Consider the following 23151-nt stretch of genomic DNA (forward strand, 5'->3'; position numbering starts at 1 on the left):
AATGGTTAGGAGGGGGAAGTTTCTTGACAGCAATTGCAGGGTCAGTCAAAGAGATACTTGAGGAAGAGAGAAAGAAATGGCTCTGGTGGTTTATCTTTCCTTTTTCCCCTTCCCTCTCTCTCACACTATTAATTATGACACCACAAGTGGGAATAAAAGAACTAGAGGGAATCCCCAATAAGAGACTTCACATAGCCACAGGCCACCAGACTGTGGCAGCTGTCCCTGAATCGTCATGGGTCAGTTGGTAACCACCTATATTTTAACCCTAGATCACAATTTTAGGCCCAGCAAAATTCTTCTGAAGCTGTCTAGATTTATTAAGCAATATTTATATTTTAGTTTGTGTTAATATGTGGTTGAGATCCAAGACCCTGTTTTCTCCAGACCGCATATGAGTCCAGTATCTTAAGTTAGAATTTATCTCTCTGCATAAAATTCAGACCTAGTGCGTAGGCTTCTGGATTTCAGAATCACTTATACTTAAGTCCAGGCTGTTCTCAAATAAGGCAAGAAGCATCTGCTGTTAATAGCTGACAGTAAATTACACAAAGTAAAACGTGGAAAATTAAAGTCAGAAAAGCTAGGAAGCTTTTCTATCATTTTCAATTTTCTGCAAAAATACGGACATAATCAGTGTTTAGGATCTGCTTGTGATGGATAAATTACGTCTGTAATCCCTTCTTTTCCATATTACTGCATTCAGACGGTAATTTGCTTTCAGATATCTTTGCTCATCTAATCGTTTATAGACTGGAAATAAGTAGTAACATCTCCCAATCCTAGGAAGCATTTATAACTAGTCTTTGCCTTTTTGGGTGTTGATAGACTAGTGGTGATTATAAGCTTTCGAGCTTCTGAAAAGCACAACAAAGATTAAAATAATCATAGGATAATAAAATGCTTTAAAACCCTTCTAGTCTTTAATTTTAAACTGTTCCAGTAGAACACAAATTTGCTCAGGTAACACACAAGTAAGCATTAAATGCCTTCCTGTGTATCTGAGAAGTTTGTTACGAAATATTTTGGAAACCGCTGCACAGTCAGTGTAGGAGGAGCAGATGAATTTTAGCCGTGGTTATGTGTGCTGTAAAAGACTATATGTGCTTGTATTAGTCAGAATGAGTACACCACTAATTTTTGTATGGTAAGAGATTTATACTAAGCTCATCATTCGTTTCTATAATTCAGTGAGATAAAACTGAGTCAGATTGATTTTTAGGTAGCACATGTAGAAACAGCTGATTTTATTCCCCTGATTTGATCCTCATCTATTGATTATATAAACTAATGAAGCTAAGAACAATTAACCCTTACGAGGTTACACGGTCAGGAACTGCTGAACTGAGATTCAGTGTGGGAAGTCTGTCTTCACAGCTTATGCTTTTAATCTTTATGCTAAGTTTAACTCGTTTATATTAGCAAGATTGTGAAGCACTATACAGTGACCTTGCATAGACAAAAATATAGTATATTGATTATTAGAGAAACTACATATTAGACTGTTGTACATACATGGGCAAGTATTTGTTGAATCATTTCAATTGCCTAAATTTAAGCAACTGTACTGTTTAAGACATGCTCATTCACATTTTTTCTTAATCTAGAAAGTCACTTCTGAATAATTGCTTGTTTAGATTTTCTCATTTGATGTGGGAAATTTATATTAAAATTTTAACTAATTTTCTAACAATACAGAGTCTGAACCTAAAGTCAAGAATTTTAAGTCATGCCACAGACAGAGGATGAACAGTATAGCAAATCAGAATAATAGCCTGTTTGGGGGGGTGGGTGGAACCAATGAGAATTTCAGGATTCCAAGATAAAGCTTGGAATTGACGTAAAGGCATCAGATAGGGAAGTGTTTCATAACTTTTTTTTTTTGCTTAAAATATATTTTAAATCACAAAAGTAGTATAACTTATTTTTCTAATGCGTAGAACCATGAGACTTTTTTTTTTTTTTGAGACAGAGTCCCACTCTGTCGCTAAGGCTGGAGTGCAGTGGCGCGATCTCAGCTCACTGCAACCTCTGCCTCCTGGGTTCAAGCGATTCTCCTGCCTCAGCCTCCTGAGTAGCTGAGATTACAGGCATGCACCACCATGCCTGGCTAATTTTTGTATTTTTACTAGAGGTGGGGTTTCACCATGTTGGTCAGGCTGGTATCAAACTCCTGACCTCGTGATCTGCCTGCCTTGGCCTCCCAAAGTGCTGGGATTACAAGCGTGAGCCACCGCGCCCAGCTCAAGACATTATTTTATAAGAGGCTGAGATTTTATTCATCTTACTAGGCATTTATTAATATTATATTGTTTCCAATATATGCCTAGTAAGACAGAAATATGCTTAAAAACCTTTGTAAGTCTTTACAAGTTGTACTATATTAAGTTAAAATCCAGATGAAACCATTCACCACCTCTTTGACAATGATTCATATATCTTATTGTATGTCATACTTATTTGTGATTTTGAGTATTACATTTCAGAAATTTTCTAGAAATAAAATTTCAGTAGTTTATTTTAATTTTTTGTTTATTTGTAATAATTACTATATCAATAATGCTGAAATATTTAGCTCTAGTAGGTAGAATTTTTTTCATGTGAATACATTAATTTTAATGATGAATTAAAAATAGCTCACACTATTCTTTTTAAGACTTTTGTTATATGTAATTGGACAAAAATTTGACCATGTAACTATAAGAATCGTTGATTCTATTTTGTTTATGATATGGCATAAAGAGCATGTTTGCTCTCAAAAAACATGGGTTTGAGAAGATGAAATTTCTGGGCATACTGGGTATTTAGTAGCTATCAGATTGTAATCCTGAACTCTTAAGAGATGTATCTCAAATATTAGAATTGATCATGTTATTTAAAATACTCCATGGGAAATATAATTATTTTTATGGAACAGTTCATTTGGAGGAATGGTAGCTTGGACAGAAACTTTCGATACCAATAGCCAGTGTTATAAGTGTCCTTTCCTGAAACTCTTGCCACACATTCTGTTTTGGTGATTTTCATGATTGTACGAATTTAGCCAGACAGCCAATTAGAAATATATTTTTAGAAAATTAAAAATGAATTTATGTGGATTCAACGTCGATTGGGTAAATCACTTAATTCAGTGTCATGCTTCTTGTAAATACTCCATAAATGGTAGCCATTAGTATTGATTGTTCTTATCTGAATGCCAGAGTTTAATCTATCTTCTTATGGGAGGAGCTTTGTCTTAGGTCAGAATAAAGATTATTATATAGATTCAAACTTGGTATGTAATTCAAACTTATTTTATGTCCGAGACTAAATTGATCATAGGGAAAAGTGACTGGTGTTCCTTGTCCTTTCATTTCATTTCTCTGGGCGCTTTCTTCATTAGTTTGCATTAGCTATAGTGTAACTTTTTATTGTGTTTTGGTATTTTCTGAGTGTCTAGATTGGCCTGTATGCTCTTTTCTTTGGGATGAAATTTGTAATAAAAATTATTTTGTTGCAAATAAATACTGGCGACAGGAATAATGACAGTGTGACTACCAGCGGTTTTCACTTCATTCCCAGTGTCACGTTTAGAATTTCCATCAAACTAGGATCTTCAGAATAATTGCAAAAAGCCACATGAAAAAAATGTGCAAGTAAAAACTTTTTTTTTTTTTTTTTTTTTTTTTTTTTTGAGACGGAGTGTCACCCAGGCTGGAGTGCAATGGCACGATCTCGGTTCACTGCAACCTCCACCTCCCGGGTTCAAGCGATTCTCCTGCCTCAGCCTCCTGAGTAGCTGGAATTACAGGTGTGCACCACCACACCTGGCTAATTTTTTTTAATCTTTAAAAGAGACAGGGTTTCACCATGCTGGCCAGGCTGTTCTCAAACTCCTGACCTTGTGCTCTGCCTGCCTTGGCCTCCAAAAGTGCTGTGATTGCAGGTGTGAGCCACCGCGCCCGGCCAACATTTTTTTTTTATGGCAAAGAATCAAGACTTTGTGAAGAGCTTAAACCGTGGATTCAGCTGGATCTGAGCTTGATTCCATAGTGACTTCCTAGTGACATTGTGCCAGTCACTTTACTGTCCCAAGCTGGTTTCCTTATCTGTAAAACAAGTCTAGTATCATTTGCTTTCTAACTGATTCAATGAGATCAGTTAGATATAAATCATTTAATGTAGTGTCTTACTCCATGTAAATACTCCATAGATACTAACAGTAGCCATTTGTATTGTTCTTATCTGAATGACAGAGTTCAGTCTAAGTTACCTTTCTCTTATGGGAGAAACTTTGCCTTAGGTCAGAGTGAATGTTGTCATTATGCACATTGCACTACAGGTCTCTGTGTTGTTTGAAAAAATTAAAAAGGACTTACCTTGAATGTGTATAAGTGTGCACATACTAGCTTATTTACTTATCTGTTATCAAGAGAAAATAACCCCTTAACCTCTTAACATATGTATGACTTGACTAAGAGCTAAACCAGTAGGTATTAATAGAATAATTCAGTATTTATATTGTCTGTACCTGAAAATTCATTTTGTAAATGCAGTTAACTATGAATGGAAAAATGGTTGTAGCCATCTGTTAGCAAATCTAAATTCGTTTAAAACTAATCCTATTTAGCTTTATGCTGGTCTACAATAAATAATTCACATTTGATATTTCAAATGCTGTATTATTTATGTAAATTTTCTCCTGAAAGACTCACCTAAGACTTTTCTAGAAATAAAATTGTTTATTCAGTAAAGTACCTGCACAGATTAGAAGGTTAAATATTAAAGTTTATTTTTTCATGATTTGCACTATTCTTTTCTATTTTTTTATACCTACATAAACTTAATTAGTCAAATATCTACCACTCACTTCCTCAAATGTGTAAAGAAGCATCCAAATCCATAATACTCTGTTTATCACAGCTTTTTTTTTCCCTTTCACTGTCACTCAGAATCGATAGGGATCCAATTCTAGCCTGTTGAAATGGTCCGTTTTGCTCCAAGATTTTTTTTTTTTTTTGAAATGGGAGTTTCACTGTTGTTGCCCAGGCTGGAGTACAATAGTGTGATCTTGGCTCACCGCAGCCTCCACCTCCCGGGTTGAAGCGATTCTCCTGCCTCAGCCTCCCGAGTAGCTGGGATTACAGACATGTGCCACCATGCCCGGCTAATTTTGTATTTTTGGTAGAGACGGGGTTTCTCCTTGTTGGTCAGGCTGGTCTTGAACTTCTAACCTCAGGCGATCCGCCTGTCTCGGCTTCCCAAAGTGCTGAGATTATAGGCGTGAGCCACCATGCCTGGTCTAGCTCCAAAATTTTTAAAAGCATTTGCCTCATTTATGAGTTTGAGACTTTTAACATGATTAGAAATAGGAGAGCATGTACTTTTTCCAGCAAGTGAAAAGGGGGAAACAAACACCAAAACCCCACATCCCTGATTTTCTTGGCTTTTCAGAAATAATACAGCCTAATTGTTTCCTATGGCCAGTTCTGGGTTTTTCTTGACAGCATCTATAACTGTTCTTGTTAGAGTCTAATTCTGGGTATGAGTTATGCATTTACAGTTTGATTTACTGAGCCATGCCACTGCCTTCTTGTTAAGGTTATTGATTATTGCCCATTCTGTTCTGCTGTGTATTGATTTAGTGTGTGACAATGAGTTAATTGTATTACTTGATGTTGAAGAAGGATCAAATATCTGTTCAAAGGGGATGCTTGTAGCCTGTTTAATTGAGTTGGCTATTTCAGGCTTTTAACATGTTGTGAAACAATTAGGAGAAAGTACAGGAGGACCTCTGAGGGCAGAGAACATAAAATTTGTTTTCAGCTTTTTCGCAGTTGCCAAAAATGGTGCGGTAAGGCTTTCCTGGAATTAAGTAGTCAGTTGGTATTTGGTTAGCAGATGCTTTGTAAAACCTAATATATTCCCACTATATTTCCTTTAAAAATCAAGGGGGTTAACACCTTTAGATTGTCATGTTTTATTGAGAAAAATCCACTTCTCTGAAACTCCCTATTACTGGATATAAGAAAAAATAACAAGCAAGGTGTGTTGTGTACGTTGGTGCCCACATTTTGGAGGAAATTACAGAGATAGAAAATTAAGCTAAATTATTAAGAATCTGATGAGTTCTTTTTGCTTACTACAGTTTTGTTTCATATTTTATAAAAAAAATTTCCATGTAATGACATTTAAGATAAGGCCAGTATTATTTTCTTTGACATTATTTTGCAGTTTGAATTTTCTAAGCTTTAGACAATTCACACTTAATGTAAAAAAAAAAAAAATAACCTTCAGAATGAGATCATGGTGTCATGGTTCTCTAATGAATGTTACCTTTTGTTGTAGCAGCTCTGTTGGCTCTAATCCATGGAAAAGTTTTTATTTCTCATCAGCTCCAAAGTAGGAGCCAAACCAAAGTTTAAAGAAACATTTTCCAGCAGACAAGTTTCTACAGATAATATCAATAGTGAAAGCGTGTGAACACACACACACACACACTGTCTCTCTCCTCTCACACACACACACACACACACACACACACACACGTCTTATGGAAATATTAAATCAGGAAGAATTTCTGAAGTTCTCATAATAAGAATAACTGTAATATTAATAAAGTACTCCTTATCAGTTATTTCACGTCACATTGTGGCCCCAAGGGTTTGCTTGACTTTTCAAAATGTATTTGCTTCAGGATAAATTGAAGAAGTACCACTCTCTCCCTGTATTAATACCTTTTAGGGCTTTTGGTCTGTAACCTCTTGCCACCTCTGGTTTATCTGGCTTAGCATATGAATTTTGAAGAATGAGGGAGCATAAACAATTATGACTGCCTTTTAAAAAATGCATGTTAAACCTGTGGCCTCAAACTTGTCAGTTCTGAACTTTAACAGTAGAAAAGCGAAAACTCGGCGTTGAAAGTAGAGAGTGTAAGAGATTTTGCCAGTTGGACCACTTTGCTGCAAATACCTATTAGACCCAAACCTTTCTTTTGCCTAGTGATCAGCCATACTAATAGCAGGATCCACTTAATTCCATGTGAGTCAACAGCTTGCATGGCATGCCCACTGTGTGCAAATAGCTTCTCAGGTACTTTTCCAAGCATCCTGCCTGCACAAAGCAGAAGAGACTTGGAATATATTTATTTATTCTCTCACCCCACTGCTTGCCCCATCACCTAGTCCTACTTGCTCCATCACCTAGTTGGAATTTCTAAATCAACAGACATGTGCAGATATATATTTTAAAAGTTGTGTGCCTCTGATTAACAACCATTCCTTTAATACTGCTGAGAGGTTCCAGGAACATAGTATTTTTGCCATGACTTCTCAATCTATAGAGAAGATGTATTTATCTCCTCAGGATAAAACCATCTGGAAATTTTCACATGCTCCAGACTTTCAGATAGAGCTGGCTTTGCCTTTTCTTCTTCCTCCTCCTCCTCTTCTTCCTTTTCTTCTTTTATTTATTTATTTTTTGCTTTGCTTTCTTATTAAAACTATGGATGAATTTTTAAAAAGATTAAGAAGATGAGATAACCTTCTCACCTACTTAGTCATTTCTTATTCATAGTTAGAAGGTACAGTAACTCTGTTTCATAAATGTCCCCATTAAATTTGGGATTCAAAAATATGTATTTTTCTTTATAAATACTGTTTCCTATGATTTTTGGTCCCTAAAAAGCAAACAAAAAAAAGCTACTCGATGGTACATTGGTTGTAATTAGCAAGTCTCCATTTACTACAGATCTTCCATTCTGCTTTATTAATTTCCTGTATTGATAACAAATCAGCCAGTTGATAAAATGTGTTAACTTTTAAAAGATTCTTATAAATTTATATGGAGTTCTGTGACTACCTGATACGACTTTGTGACTATTTTAGTTGTATAAAGAATTTCAAATTATTTATTCCTTAAAAAAAAGTTTTTTTTCGGAGACAGTCTCACTGTCACTCAGGCTGGAGTGCAGTGGCGCAATCTTGGCTCACTGCAACTTCCACTTCCTGGGTTTAAGTGATTCTCCCGCCTCAATCTCCTGAGTATCTGGGATTACAGGCATGCATCATGATGCCGGGCTAATTTTTGTGTTTTTTTGTATAGGTGGGGTATCAGCATGTTACCCAGGCTGGCCTTGAAATCCTGAGCTCAAGCGATCCACCCACCTTGGCCTCCCAAAGTGTTGGGATTACAGGCGTGAGCCACTGTGCCTGGCCTATTTTTTGTTTTATTTTTTTAATCTCAAAATAACTCCATAGAGTTATCTCCAAGTAAGTCTAATATCTTCTCTTTGAATTTCTAATTGATTCTTATTTATAAACCCATAGAATCTGTAAACCCACAAACAAATGATTCTTCATCGATCACGTTCTGTTTTCAAATAGATGTTCAACGAGATGTTCAAAAAAAGATAAAGGATATATTATAACCTAAGGACTTTATTTTGTTCATTTGGTCTTTTATCTTTTAATTGTAGTGGACTTAAATGTATACAGATTTTCTTGTACAACAAGTCGTATCCTTTAGCTGCAACAAATGAATAGATTGGCCTGTGTGAATATAGTTTTTCAAAATATTAACGTATGAAAGTAGTCCTAAGACTGCAAGTACTGTTGCTTTAGGACATCATGCATAAATTGGGTGTGTTGTTACAGGATACAGAGAAAATTGATGGTCAACCTTAGCCTGTAGTATATTTTGACAGCATGAATGAGTCAAGCAAGCAATTTTCCAGACTGTTTAATGGTACAAAGGAAAGGGCTGCTAAGGAAGTCATTCTTATGACTAGCTGAAAAATATTTTTCTTAGTAACTGTTCTAGAGAAAAACAGGTCACCGTTGGAAGAAAAAAGCAGTCTCACGTTACAAGCATTTTGAAAGTGGTTTGATCATTAAAATGTATTTATCTTATGACAAAACTTAAAATGGATACTGCTTACTATATTTGCAATGTCTTGAAACTCAACAAGAAATTATGTAGCATCATTACAAGTTTTAATTCATGGTAGAATTTTGGAGATTATGTTTATTGAGCTATGTTTTTTTATTTCATTAGTACAAATAAAACTGCATTATCATAAACATAAAGATAAAATGTTTTAAGTTTATAAAATTACTGCAAACTTATTCCACTGTGTGGTTCTAAACTGCATTTGAATTAAAATAGGACTTGATTGATGGAGAATCATTTGTTTGTGGGTTTACAGATAGTTTGAAAAGATTCATTGTCCAGCAGCAACTGTTCACCCAGAGACATAGTGCTTAGCATGAGCTTGATGGATTCAAACCACTGGGTTTATCGTTACTACATAGATCTTTGAAAAGACAGGCTACAAATCTTGTTTCTAAGCTGTGACTAGCTATTATTATGTCAATTTGAAGAATAGAAGTAAAATCAATCCAGATTCAAAAAAAGACACTCTACAGTCATTCACAGACTGCAACCAGTTCAAATTGTAATATCCTGCCTATTTAAATTCCTCTGGTTATTATGATTATTCAATATCATGTTAATATTTAAAACTTGGAATACAACCTACTAACCTTATTTTTATTTGTACTACTGGAAGTTCCTGTAGCGTTTTTGAAGTAGCTTGGAAAAAAATTGAGATTCAGTTGTGGTTCTACTTACATTTTCACTAGAGTAAGTTGGAGAGACAAACCAGTGAGTAGTCAAGTCTTCATATAATCAAAGCTTTTAAAATATAACGAAAACTTCAGGTGTTAGATTTAACTTCATGGAAAACCTTTTTTTGGGGGGGCCTAAGTTTAAAATGCATTTTTTCTTTGCATTTTAAAAGATTGCTTGTGCAGTGTTCAATGGTTTTGTTTAGTATTTAGAGATGATTTTTTCCTTTGTCACTTTCCACATTGAACTCTACTGATTTAGTGTGTCAGAATTGCCGTCAGAAGAGTCCTTAGAAATGATGTCATGCAGTTCATTAGTTTTACAGATAGGGAACCAAGGAGTGGCGAGGTTAGGGTTTAATCACATTCATAAAGATCTTGAGGTCAAACTAGCCCTTTAAATGTGACTAGTTAAATCACCACAAAAACTAGAATTTGTTGCCTTCATTTCATGAAAATGGCATCATTGACACACCTGACAGGTGAAAACTGCTATTAAGGTCGAGTCCAAGTGACAAAACTTTCTTGACTGTTCTGAGGCCTTGGTTACTGGTGGCATTAAAGTTCTATACTGGTTTTTTTTTTTTTTTTTTGGCTGGACAACAGACTCTCCAAAAAAAAATGCATGTATATACATTATGCTTATTATAAAATTTACTAATAAAATGACATGGAAGACAATTAAAAATTATAATAAAATATACAATGCTCAACTTTTAAATTCTATATGGCCAATTGATTCTTACAGAATACCATTTTGATTTTTGTCCAACTCTTGCATCTATAGTCAACCTGTGGTCGCAATTGACAGAAGAGTTTAATTCTTTCTTTGTGCTCTTACTCCTGCGTCCCTCATTGTACAGTGATCATCAAATGAAACATCCTTGATGAAAATGAATAGCTTCACTTTTTGGCATTTCCTTACTTTTTATGTGTCATAGAATACACTACATTATTCTTGATTTTACAGTTAATTTTTAACTTGTTTCTAGCCCCCACTAGTTTATAAACTCCTTCAGAATGAGAAGCTTGCATTAATCACTTCTATATATATAGTGTTTTGAATATCCTTGGCATTCATTGTTTAGTGAATTCAATGCAATGTTTCTTCCAGACTATGACCAATAATTGTGAGAAGATTTTATGTGTTTTTAAATTCAACTTCAGAGAATTTCTTTTTATGTAATAGGACATTTGTTGGACAGCAACATGTAATTACTCATAAAATGTTTCTCTGCGAAGTCCAGCATCCTTCATTTATGATAGGACTCATCCAGTTAAATTGCTCAGGCACTATAATGGACTATGTTCTGTTGATGTAAATTTCTAGAACAGGCCTTTCCTTGGACTTATGCCCTGTTTTGTATGTTATCTTGTGCAGGCAGCACATGGGGACCTAGTCAGGCTTCCTGATATGATAGCTGTATATACAGCCCATGTCTCGGAGGGGAATGATAAATTGGCCTGTGCAGTGACACAATACACAGTTATTTTGGTGACAGTATTAACTCTCTTTTCATAAGGGTGCTTTGTTGGAAAACTATTCAGCTTAACACAGAATATTTAGCTTTCAAAGGTTGCATAGGGAGAAATGATACTGCCAGGATAGAAACATTATCAGTTTTTTCTTTTTTTTTTTTTTTTTTATCTTTTTTGACTCTACCGAGAATATTGAAAAGAGTTTTGATTAGTATTGGTGTTTATTATGAGAGGAACATTCTGGGAACCAGACTACTAGTATAATTATTATTGTTTTTATTATCAAACTAATAGCACTAACAAGGACATATGGTATTTGTCAAGGGATTCCTATATCTCTGTTACACTTAAATTTCTCTATACTCTAATTTTAGAAAAAAATTTGTTTTGTCTTCCAGCTGTGAATACTTTATAGTGTTGCAACTTCTACTTCTAGTCTTTAATCTGAAGTAGAAAAGAGAATCCAAGCTTCCAAGAAGTATGTCTCTAGACTCTGCCACTTATTAACTTGCTCCTTATTTTTTCTCTCCAACAATTATTTTAAGATCTGTATGATATAAGCTATTTTTAGAAGAACTGAAAAGTTCTAGAGAGTAAAAAAATGTTCCAGATTGTGTGTTGGTGCCAGTAGTACTGACAATTAAATATTTGATTGGGGAGAAACCTACATTTATCCACTTTGAAGAGGATCATCAGGGGAATTAAAAATTTAGTACTTCAGGCTCATTAAGAGTTAGAATGGAGTAATTATGTAGCTGGTAACAAATGCTACAATCACCACTTGAGCATTATGATATGTTACTCATTGAGACTTATTGGCCTTCTTCAGGGAACTTCAGATTTTATAAAAGTCATTTGCTTAGAGAGTAAAGTTCTGCTAATCCATTATTTTAGTTCTGTCATCTTTTTCTGCAAATAGGGTGAGTTTTCCGAGAAGATCAGTCCCTGGTAATAATCTTAAAAATGATACAACTTTATAGAATATTTCCCCTTGGCATGAAGCAATACTTAATGTCTTGAACAGTGAGCCTCTTGTTCATGCAGCATTTAAAAGAGATGAGTGTAGAGTTCTTCCTTCTACATTCATTTTATTCGTTAGTAATTGAGAAGCTGGTCTAATTTTCTAATCTTGCAAGTTGGGAAATAATTAAAATGCTCAAGAGACAGTAGATCAAGCCTGGTGTCCCTTTCTCCATCAAATTTTAAAGGATTTTTTTTTTTCCTCAGTAATTCTGCCTTTGTGTATTTCCAATCTTGCTTCCTATTTGCATTGCACACAGTGGCATGTCAATTTCAAAAGAAAATGTATTCATATCTACTTTCAAACTAACTGAAAGAGATAATGGTATTTATTTTATCCTGAGGTTTTGTTGTTGTTGTTATGGTTGTTCTTTGTTTTTTAAATCTGGACATACCAGTAATCTCCTAAGAGAATCTCTTTATTCCAAATCCAGAGACTGTTTATTCTTGTTTTAGATAACTATTTTAAAAGCCAGGTAATGTTATTATAGTATAGATATTTTTAAAAATAATGAAAACAGACTTTTTTTAACCACGTTTTTGTACTGCATAAAAATGCAGTGACAAGAGAAAAACTTTAGAACTCTGTCATACTCCTAATATAGACCATTGTTGTTAGGTTTCTAACTCCATGTCCCCTGTCTGGAAGCTTTATAAGGCTCTGCCTTCTTCAGCCTAACACATTGTAGGCTTCCAATAAATATTACTTTATTTGTATTAAATTTAAAATGGAATAGAATGTGGTACATCACCAGTGTTCATAGCTCCTGACCCATGCCATAACTTTCCTTGCCCCATCCCCAAGATTAAAAAAACACAAACTATTAGACTAATTATGGTCATTACAGTTGTAAATTAGGTCATGCATTTCATTAAAAATTGATGCAGCTCCCTTTTTGGAAGGCTATGTCACGGAAATGCAAACTAGCCTTGTATATAGAACACTAAAATCATTTAACTTGAATTATTCTAATTACGGTATCACAAAGATTAAAAAATACATCTATATTATCATCTCAGTCTGATAATTGGGCTGGGAAAAAATGTCAATTTTGATATGTAACAAGATTGGTATGAGTTATTTTACGTAACAGTTTTATTGATTGATTTTTTTTTCATTTATAATCACTAATTTTGTGAGGTTTTCTCCCCTACAGCAGTGGACTGAAAAAGTTACATTTTTATGCCATTTATAAGCGCTAAGAGTAGAAATCAATAGTTAAATTGACCTAATAAAAGATTTGTGCATTCTACTACTGTGACAAGAAGAACAACAGAAAGCAACATATATAGACTCTTAACAAGGCTCAAGGCACATTTTGCATTTGTTTTCCATATGAATTTAATAAGCATGAGACAGTGCTAGTGAATTACATTTGTTTTATTGAGTCTATTTAAGCCAGGATACTGTTAAGTAATAGGCTGTCGGTTTGTGGGAGCCAGATTCAGTAACAGGTCAGCAACAGACTTGCCACATGCCAAAAATGGGGTTATACTGGTTTCAGTTTGCTAACTGCCTAAGTAAACTTGTGTAGAATTTGCATTTTTTGCTTTGCAATTACTGGTTACTTCTTTTTCACATTACATTTGCATTCTATGTAAAAAATAGATTTTATATTTAATTCAAAATGTATCCAAATGTACTTACTCATTGGACATTATTTTTAAATGATAAAGGAACTTAAAAAAGTGATAGGATCAATATAGTAATAATTCTAACTCCCTTTTATACCCATATAAAATTCATTTAACTAGACTTATTCATTCAACAATATTGTTAAATAACCTAAAGGATTTTTTTTAAAGAAATAGTGTAAACATACAAATATGAATAATTTGAACTCCCTTTTATATAAATGTATCTGTATTCACGAACTGTAAATAATTTAAAAAATATATATATACACACACGTGTGTGCACACACGCACACACATCATGCCTTAACAATGGGGATACATTCTTTTTTTTTTTTTTTTTTTTTATTTTTTTTTATTATACTTTAGGGTTTTAGGGTACATGTGCACAATGTGCAGGTTTGTTACATATGTATCCATGTGCCATGTTGATTTCCTGCACCCATTAACTCGTCATTTAGCATTAGGTGTATCTCCTAATGCTGTCCCTCCCCCCTCCCCCCACCCCACAACAGTCCCCGGAGTGTGATGTTCCCCTTCCTGTGTCCATGAGTTCTCATTGTTCAATTCCCACCTATGAGAGAGAACATGCGGTGTTTGGTTTTTTGTCCTTGCGACAGTTTACTGAGAATGATGTTTTCCAGTTTCATCCATGTCCCTACAAAGGACACGAACTCATCATTTTTTATGGCTGCATAGTATTCCATGGTGTATATGTGCCACATTTTCTTAATCCAGTCTATCGTTGTTGGACATTTGGGTTGGTTCCAACTCTTTGCTATTGTGAATAGTGCCGCAATAAACATACGTGTGCATGTGTCTTTATAGCAGCATGATTTATAGTCCTTTGGGTATATACCCAGTAATGGGATGGCTGGGTCAAATGGTATTTCTAGTTCGAGATCCCTGAGGAATCGCCACACTGACTTCCACAATGGTTGAACTAGTTTACAGTCCCACCAACAGTGTAAAAGTGTTCCTGTTTCTCCACATCCTCTCCAGCACCTGTTGTTTCCTGATTTTTTAATGATGGCCATTCTAACTGGTGTGAGATGGTATCTCACTGTGGTTTTGATTTGCATTTCTCTGATGGCCAGTGATGATGAGCATTTCTTCATGTGTTTTCTGGCTGCATAAATGTCTTCTTTTGAGAAATGTCTGTTCATGTCCTCTGCCCACTTTTTGATGGGGTTGTTTGTTTTTTTCTTGTATATTTGTTTGAGTTCATTGTAGATTCTGGATATTAGCCCTTTGTCAGATGAGTAGGTTGCAAAAATTTTCTCCCATTCTGTAGGTTGCCTGTTCATTCTGATGATAGTTTCTTTTGCTGTGCAGAAGCTCTTTAGTTTAATGAGATCCCATTTGTCGATTTTGGCATTTGTTGCCATTGCTTTTGGTGTTTTAGACATGAAGTCCTTGCCCATGCCTATGTCCTGAATGGTATTGCCTAGGTTTTCTTGTAGGATTTTAATGGTTTTAGGTCTAACATATAAGTCTTTAATCCATCTTGAATTAATTTTTGTATAAGGTGTAAGGAAGGGATCCAGTTGCAGCTTTCTACATATGGCTAGCCAGTTTTCCCAGCACCATTTATTAAATAGGGAATCTTTTCCCCATTTCTTGTTTTTGTCAGGTTTGTCAAAGATCAGATAGTTGTAGCTATGCGGCATCATTTCTGAGGGCTCTGTTCTGTTCCATTGATCTATGTCTCTGTTGTGGTACCAGTACCATGCTGTTTTGGTTACTGTAGCCTTGTAGTATAGTTTAAAGTCAGGTAGCGTGATGCCTCCAGCTTTGTTCTTTTGGCTTAGGATTGACTTGGCGATGTGGGCTCTTTTTTGGTTCCATATGAACTTTAAAGTAGTTTTTTCCAATTCTGTGAAGAAAGTCATTGGTAGCTTGATGGGGATGGCATTGAATCTATAAATTACCTTGGGCAGTATGGCCATTTTCACGATATTGATTCTTCCAACCCATGAGCATGGAATGTTCTTCCATTTGTTTGTATCCTCTTTTATTTCATTGAGCAGTGGTTTGTAGTTCTCCTTGAAGAGGTCCTTCACATCCCTTGTAAGTTCGGTTCCTAGGTATTTTATTCTCTTTGAAGCAATTGTGAATGGGAGTTCACTCATGATTTGGCTCTCTGTTTGTCTGTTATTGGTGTACAAGAATGCTTGTGATTTTTGTACATTAATTTTGTATCCTGAGACTTCGCTGAAGTTGCTAATCAGCTTAAGGAGATTTTGGGCTGAGACAATGGGGTTTTCTAGATATACAATCATGTCATCTGCAAACAGAGACAATTTGACTTCCTCTTTTCCTAATTGAATACCTTTTATTTCCTTCTCCTGCCTGATTGCTCTGGCCAGAACTTCCAGCACTATGTTGAATAGGAGCGATGAGAGAGGGCATCCCTGTCTTGTGCCAGTTTTCAGAGGGAATGCTTCCAGTTTTTGCCCATTCAGTATGATATTGGCTGTGGGTTTGTCGTAGATAGCTCTTATTATTTTGAGATACGTCCCATCAATACCTAATTTATTGAGAGTTTTTAGCATGAAGGGTTGTTGAATTTTGTCAAAGGCCTTTTCTGCATCTATGGAGATAATCATGTGGTTTTTGTCTTTGGTTCTGTTTATATGCTGGATTACATTTATTGATTTGCGTATGTTGAACCAGCCTTGCATCCCAGGGATGAAGCCCACTTGATCATGGTGGATAAGCTTTTTGATGTGCTGCTGGATTCGGTTTGCCAGTATTTTATTGAGGATTTTTGCATCAGTGTTCATCAAGGATATTGGTCTGAAATTCTCTTTTTTGGTTATGTCTCTGCCAGGTTTTGGTATCAGGATGATGCTGGCTTCATAAAATGTGTTAGGGAGGATTCCCTCTTTTTCTATCGATTGGAATAGTTTCAGAAGGAATGGTACCAGTTCCTCCTTGTACCTCTGGTAGAATTCAGCTGTGAATCCATCAGGTCCTGGACTCTTTTTGGTTGGTAAGCTATTGATTATTGCCACAATTTCAGAACCTGTTATTGGTCTATTCAGAGATTCAACTTCTTCCTGGTTTAGTCTTGGGAGGGTGTATTTGTCAAGGAATTTATCCATTTCTTCTAGATTTTCTAGTTTATTTGCATAGAGGTGTTTGTAGTATTCTCTGATGGTAGATTGTATTTCTGTGGGATCGGTGGTGATATCCAACAATGGGGATACATTCTGTGTGTCATTAGGATATTTCATTGTTGTGTGTACATCATAGAGGATACTTACACAAACCTAAATGGTATAGCCTACTACACATCTAGGCTGTATAGTACAGCCTATTGCTCCTAGGCTGCAAACCTATACAGCCTGTTATCCTATTGAATACTGTAGGCAGTTGTAACATAATGTTATGTATTTGTGTATCAAACCATACTCAAACGTAGAAAAGATACTGTGTTGTGCTATGAGGTTATGATGCCTACAAATGTCACTAGGTGGTAGGAATTTTTCAGCTCCATTGTAATCTTACGGGACCACCATCATATATGTGGGTCCTTTGTTGACTGAAGCGTTGTTATGCAGCTGTTGACTATAGTTAGTGAAAAAATCTAGTTCTATGATTGGTTTTGTTCCCTCCTTTCTTATGATCACTATTCATTCAACACCTTTTATATGACATGTAGTTCGAAAGCACAGGGTATGCAAAAATTATCCCCCTGTTTTCGGTTGCAATATCGTTGCTGACCCAGATAACTTCATTTCCTTCAGCTGTGCTTTCATTTTCAACTTCTCTAGTTGGAAATAAATCCTCTTGTGTTGCCCCTTGAGGGGGGAATCGTTTAACAGGAAATCACTTACTAATCACAGTTCATTAATCACATATAAAGAATACTTTATAAATGTCAACTGTCATTCATAGAAAATGTATGTTACCTTGAGGAATGTCTATGAATTACTTATTCATTTTCATTGCCTTTCACACATTACATTATATTCCTTAGGAGTTTATTAATTTCAAATATAAATTGACTGTGACTTTTATACAGAGTCTTGCAAACAAGAGAGATAGCAGTTTTGCACCTTTTCTTTGATTTACTTGTTATCTTCCTGGTCATGTAATTAGTCTGTTAAAGTCACTCTGCCTGTATAGCTTGTTGAAGGTTACAGGCAGTGGAGTGCTGGAACTGGCTTATGTCGAGACCTCTTCCCAATTCCATGTTCCATGATGGCTTTGTTGATAGCTTAAAATTGGCTATGGTGAGAGTGTTTACACTTTGGAAATTGGCAGATGCCAACCATAGTTCTCTCCTAGACAGCCACTTATTAAACCTTTAGCAGCACTCACTGTTTACAGTGTTCTTTTTCGTTTTTTAAAAATACTTTTATTATGAGGAATAGCCATGTAGAATTTTATTTCCAGATATTTTGTTGTTTGAAACACTAAGAACATCACTCACTATACCAATTGCCAACTGAGTAACTGGGAAAGTTACTTAGCTTTTCTGTGCCCAAGTGTCCTTATCCGTAAGACGGGGATGATAATAATAGCACGTACCTTGGGATTGATGTGAGGTTGAATAAGAAACATATTTATTTCAGTGCATACATAATGACCTGGAATGAACACTCAAATAATGCTACCTCTTATCTCTCTGTACTTTAATTAATAGATATTTATTGATCCCTTACTAAGTACCTAGCATTTTGCTATGTACAGTGGGTCATCTACTGAGACGCAGTACCTCTCACATCAAGTATTAGCCACATTGACCTGTGGCAAATGACTTCTTTTGATGTTCCCATGTAATGCCCCCCACCCCTCCTGGTTTTTTTTCATTTGTTTTTGTTTTTTGGTCTTTCTGCCTGGGACTCTTTTTTCTTCCTACGTGAGTTTTGCAGACCTTTTTCATATTTATATATGGCTCATACATTCCCTCCTCTAGAAAGCTTCTCCTCACTCTAGACCTGGCCATATAACTGTTTTGCCTCTTTGCTTATGTAGTTTGGAGTATAAATCATAATTATGCATCTTACTCCATCTCTGAATTTGATTCCACAGCCTATGACTTACACCTTTGTGTTCTTAACCTCTTAGTAAGAAATGCCGGACACATAGTAGACCGACTAGAAGTGTACATTGAATGTTTGTTGGTTAAAGGAATGGAACATGGACTTCACTCATAGAGACCTTACTATTTGGTTGAAGAGATAATGCATACACATGTGACATGAAGGAAAACACAAAGTATATTGAAGATATCTATTTTTTTTTAGTTTATAGTTAATTTTTACATACCTATGTATTTTTGTAGTAGGTAAGTCAATTATTTTCATGCTACACATATGGACATTTATGTATATATGTACAAATACATTGATTTAGGTTATCTAGGCCAGATTGTAAGTAGCAAAGCCCAGTTTGTAAACCAGGTTTGTGACTTCAGGTCAGAAATATTTTAAAAAAAAAAATCCTTGGTTGTTCTTCCAGACATGAACTCATTCTTTTTTTTTCTTCCCCTGTGATTTGTGTCTTTTTCGTTTGTTAAGTTTAAAAAATTCTTATGGCAATTTTTAAATGTACATAATATTAGAGAAACAATATAACAACCCCTTCCATATATCTATCAGTCAGCATTTTGTATGCATGTATCCTTATGTGCATCAGCCAACATTTTGCCCTTTTTGTTACCTTTCACACTCCTTTTATCCCTGTAGCATGTTAAAACAAGTCTCAGACATCCTATCTTGTCACCTATACTTCTTCAGTAGTATCTCTGACAGTTAAGAACTTACTTTAAATATAACTCCATTTCCAAATCTATGAAAATTGACAATAATTTTATTGTATCATTTGATAGCCACTTTATGTTCAACTTTTTCTGATTGTCACAGGAATGTCTTTTTTTAATAGGTATGTTTTTCCAGTTAGCATCTATGATGTCATTTAGCTTGTTCTTCCATCATCCTTATTTTCTGTAAACTGAAAATTGGAGTCGAGTTTAACTTTAATGTTATTTATTATTATTTGGGGGGAACATTTCCTAGAAGGTTCTGTATACTTTCTATTTTATCATATCAAGAGGACATAATTTTAGTAATCCCTACTTTTAATGATGCTGCCTGGGCCAATCCTTATAAAGTTCTCCATCAGACTTGGATCCAATGATTTCACCTCATTGTTGATCATTTTGTAGCCATGATATTTTTTAGAGTTTGCAAAATGGTGACTTTTAATTATATAATTTCTGCTGCGCTTATTATCAAGAATTTTTTTCATAAAGAACTTTTCATAATAACTGTCAACTTCAAAATATAGTTTATATCAGAAAAAGGGAAAAAATGCATAATATTTATCAATTTTCAGAATCAGATATTCTCTTCTAACATAAGATCTAAATAAGGTTACACATATAATCAACGATGGCAGTAAATTTTTCTAAAAAACTTTGCCCTTGGAAAAATTATTTATTTATTTATTTATTTATTGAGACGGAGTTTCACTCTTGTCTCCCAGGCTGGAGTGCAGTGGTGCAATCTTGGCTCACTGCGACATCTGCCTCCTGGGTTCAAGTGATTCTCTTGGCTTAGCCTCCCCAGTAGCTGGGATTACAGGCATGCACCACCATGCCCAGCTAATTTTTTTGTGTGTATTTTTAGTAGAGATGGGGTTTCATCATATTGACCAGGCTGGTCTCGAACTCCTGACCTCAAATGATCTGCCTGCCTTGGCCTCCCGAAGTGCTGGGATTATAGGCGTGAACCACTGTGCCCGGCTGATAAATTATTTGAATTGCTTCTCCTAATTTTTTTTGATTAATATGTTTTGATAACATTGTTCCTATGGTAATATTATCAAAAAAGTTTTCTTTCCTTCCTTTTTGTTTATCATTAATGTGCCTCTGTATGGTTGAATTTATTTACTCAGAAGATATTTATTGGGCATCTGTCTTTTTTTTATCAAGCTCCATGCTAGTCCCTGAGGATGTAGATATGAGCCCTGCTTTTTTCTTTTCTTTCTTTCTTTTTATTTATTTGAGACAGAATCTCACTCTGTCACTCAGGCTGAGTGCAGTAGCATGATCTTGGCTCACTGCAACCTCCGCCTCCCAGGTTTAAGCGATTCTCCTGCCTCAGCCTCCTAAGTAGGTGAGATAACAGGCAAGGGCCACCATGCCCAGCTAATTTTCATATTTTTGGTAGAGAAGGGGTTTCACCATGTTGGCTAGGCTGGTCTCAAACTCCTGACCTCAAGTGATCTGTCTGCCTTGGCCTCCCAAAGTACTGGGATTACAGGCTTAAGCCACCGTGACCGGCTGCTTTTTTCCTAGAATATATAGTTTGGGTTTCTTTTCCACTCATGATGTGATTTAAAAATTGAACCTGTTGTATATGAATGTGGTTTTGTAAACTATAATATTTGGTATCATATACTATATATTTTAACTAGCATTTTTTTTTATAGCTTTCTTTGGAGTTCTTGGCCTTAGTGTCTAAAATAGTGGCAATAAAGGAATTTGGAAGTTAAGTTGTTCTTGCTGACCCAAAGAAAAATCAGATGTTTCTGTTTAGGACACTGTATGTGACAAATAAGGAAGGTTGTATTAATTTATTTTTTTGAAGAATAATTGATGAGAGAATAATGAGAATTCCTCCAAGATTAAAAGTAAATTATAAGATCCTGTGCTATTTTAATGTAAGCAAACATTTGAATTTAATTTGACTTCTATTTTCAGTAAATTAGAGTGAAATTTTAGGGACGTCTTTATCTCCTATAGTGTGTGTTTTGCCAAGATTTATTAAGGGTAATTTTGGATTTTAGAAAATGTACAGTTTCTAAAGGCTTGTGAACGTTTTATATTGATAGAAAATGTAAGTAAGACTAGTAACACGCCGGGCGCAGTGGCGGGCGCCTGTAGTCCCAGCTACTCCGGAGGCTGAGGCAGGAGAATGGCCTGAACCCGGGAGGCGGAGCTTGCAGTGAGCCGAGATTGCACCACTGCACTCCAGCCTGGGCGACAGAGCGAGACTCCGTCTCAAAAAAAAAAAAAAAAAAAAAAAAAAAAAAGACTAGTAACACACTATTTTCTCCAAAGGATCCTGTGACTGACACAAAAAATATGATATAATATTGAATCTGCCAAAAGATGCACTGTTAATCTGGGGTTATGTTATGTTGTTATTTTATTAGGTATGTGATACTGTGCTGTGAATTTTAGAATATAGGTAGTTAAGTAATTATTATAATTCTAAAAATCTTCTGAGATGTTTTCTCTGAAGCAGAAACTCAGCTTTTACTCATGTTTAGATAATGTGATATAGCTGTTCTAGATATTTGAGATTAGGGTTGAGGCAAATTGTTGACATATAATTAAAATGTATTTTATAACTAAAATCTAGAAGAATGGAAAAAGTTTACATTGTATTTATAAGACTTTGCTAACATGCTTTATGACATTATGGAGAAGTACTAGAAAGAAGGAGATCTTTAAAAGGAGTGACATTCTGTTTGCTTTGCTGGAGTACCTTATCAGGAAATTTGAAATCTTAGCCCTTTAATTGTGATATCTGTTAATTCTACAACTTACACTGAATTTAACTTTGAAGATCAACACATGGATTTTTTTTAAAACAATATTTACTCTATCAAAAGAGTAGTTGTATTTTTGACTTGAGGAAATAGCTTAATCTGAACAGCACAAAACGTGACAAAAAAGTTTGCTAATACATAAATATTGGCTATTTTAATCTGTTGAAAACGGAAGGCTAGTACCAAGGGAGACAGTAGTAAAATTATAGAAGGAGCTAGTGAAAAGTAAACATTATGCAACATGAAAAGAATACTAGGGGAAAAACTGACGGAGTAGAATAACAGGAAGATTAGTCACTTCTGGAAGGAAAAAAGTAGGTAGGGGGCAGGGGGATGAAGTACTTTAAACAGGAATGTGGAACTGGAAGTGCTAGGGCTAAAAGACAGATATGAAGTCATTTGGGAGCTAAACTGGGCTTTGAAAAAGGAATAATACTGGTAGCATTTAATATCGAAATTTAAATTTTATATTAACAATAAGAAAAAATGGGGAAAAATTTTTGTTAGGGATTATAAAATGCCTGTTAAAATAAAAAGAATCATATTTACTCCTTTGTGGAGCTAAATTGGTTTCGGTCAGACAGCAATGTCAAATGCAAATCAAGAAAATACATTTCTGAGGCCAAGGCAGGAGATTACTTGACCCCAGGAGTTTGCGACCACCCCAGGGAACATAGTGAGACTCTGTCTCTACCAAAAAGAAAAGAAAAGGAAAAGAAAAGAAAAAAAAATTAGCCAGGCATAGTGGTGAGCACCTGTAGTCGCTACTCGGGAGGCTGAGGTGGGAGGATTGCATGAGCTTGGGCAGTCAAGGATGCAGTGAGCCATGATCAGCCATTGC

General features: G+C 35.3%; 1 protein-coding gene across 10 annotated transcripts in view; it reads left to right on the forward strand.

Moving 5' to 3' along the window:
* The window catches only part of MBNL1 (muscleblind like splicing regulator 1), a 201025-nt gene that overhangs the window by 40597 nt on the left and 137277 nt on the right, over positions 1-23151 (forward strand). The window contains exon 1 of one of the 10 annotated variants that reach the window (XM_030822739.1): positions 8184-8249. The exons of the other annotated variants lie outside the window; for them this stretch is intronic. The gene's annotated coding sequence lies outside the window, so the exon portion shown is untranslated. Of the gene's footprint in view, positions 1-8183; positions 8250-23151 lie in introns of those variants that run through there. 10 annotated transcript variants of the gene reach the window in all.

This window comes from Nomascus leucogenys, chromosome 11 (genome assembly GCF_006542625.1).
Source record: "Nomascus leucogenys isolate Asia chromosome 11, Asia_NLE_v1, whole genome shotgun sequence".
Lineage (NCBI taxonomy): Eukaryota > Metazoa > Chordata > Mammalia > Primates > Hylobatidae > Nomascus > Nomascus leucogenys.